The 1,331-nt window shown below is 43.9% G+C and overlaps 1 long non-coding RNA gene across 1 annotated transcript; it reads left to right on the top strand.

The window, feature by feature from the left end:
• The first annotated feature begins 37 nt into the window (after positions 1-37).
• Positions 38-1,219, top strand: LOC116380913 (uncharacterized). Its single transcript, XR_004212630.1, has 3 exons — positions 38-274; positions 685-890; positions 1,111-1,219. It is a non-coding gene; the product is annotated as an uncharacterized LOC116380913 (long non-coding RNA).
• Positions 1,220-1,331: the final 112 nt, after the last annotated feature.

Genomic DNA, 1,331 nt, shown 5'->3' with positions numbered 1-1,331 from the left:
CACCATCATCACCATCACCACCATCATCACCATCACCACCACCACCATCATCATCATCGCTCTGCTTGGATGTAAAAAACCCAAAACAAGCTTCTTCCTCCAAGATCTTCTTCAAACACTTTTACGCGGAGTTCCTGCGCTCATGGAGCGGCCACCTCGCGCCTCCTCTCCGGATGGGATGCGTCAGCTGTGATGCTGATGGTGTGACATAAAAGAAACTCAAAAAACAGCACAAAAACTAATCCGCAGTTTTTCCAACGCAGGAGTTTCACATGTGAGTACATTCTTTATTACTGCGTAAAGGCTTCTGGGGATGTGAACTCTGACCTCTTGATGATGGTGGGTCCGTACCGGGTACCTTAGTGGTTGTGAATGAACCAAAGCTGGACTGTGTAGTTAAATGTCTAAAGAAAACAGAGTTTGTGGGTCTGATCAGAGGATCTAAGACCATGATCAGGTTCATGATGTATATTCTGGGGTCCAAGTTGTGCTTTAAGAGTTGGGAATAAAACATTAAAAGCAATCCTACATTTCATAGAAAACCAAAGTCTACTATCATCATTAGAACCCTGAAGAACATGCTGTCAAAACAAGAAGCTGCTTCTTCCAGTTTGTACCTGAACACAACATTCAGAAGTATATACACATGAGATCTGATCCAGTTAATATTTCACTTCCTCGAAGGCTCCGCGTGTCCCATTGGTTGGTCTGTTTATGTGACGACACCCTGCGATGAAGGAACAAGTCTATTTTTAGAAACTGGAGGCTAAAGGTATTAAAGTCCAGCAGAGAGGAGAGTCCACACAGACGGTCCTCCACATGGAGCTACTCACACTGAGGAAAGGAGCTTTTTAAAATGCTGATCCATGTTTGGAGGAAAAGGAAACCAGGTAAAGACTTCTCCTCTGCTGGAATAAAGACTTAAATAACGTGCTTCCTGTCTAAAGTAGCCCCTCACTGTGTGCACGCTGTAATAGTCTTAGTACATTAGGACAGTAAAGCATCCGCATGTTCTAACGGTCGGTATGAGTGGAAAGTATTTGTAGATTGCGGCGTGTGCTTCCAGTACCAGGTTGTTTTGCTGACACACCTTTTCTCTGCTGCTTCAAGTGACTCAACATGAGGCTCTGTGAGGAGTCTGCAGCCTGCAGCTGCTCCAGGATCAGCCAGCGCCTCCAGCACCGGCCTGCAGAGTGAGACACACGATACAGACATTTAAACGGTATACATATACACATATACTGTGTATATGTATGTGTGTGTATATATATGTGTGTGTATGTGTGTGTATATGTGTATATGTATATACATATACAGTATGTGTGTATATG

This window comes from Anarrhichthys ocellatus, unplaced genomic scaffold, assembly GCF_004355925.1.
Source record: "Anarrhichthys ocellatus isolate YVR2014 unplaced genomic scaffold, GSC_Weel_1.0 scaffold9536, whole genome shotgun sequence".
NCBI lineage: Eukaryota > Metazoa > Chordata > Actinopteri > Perciformes > Anarhichadidae > Anarrhichthys > Anarrhichthys ocellatus.
This window is presented reverse-complemented; position numbering and strand designations above follow the sequence as displayed.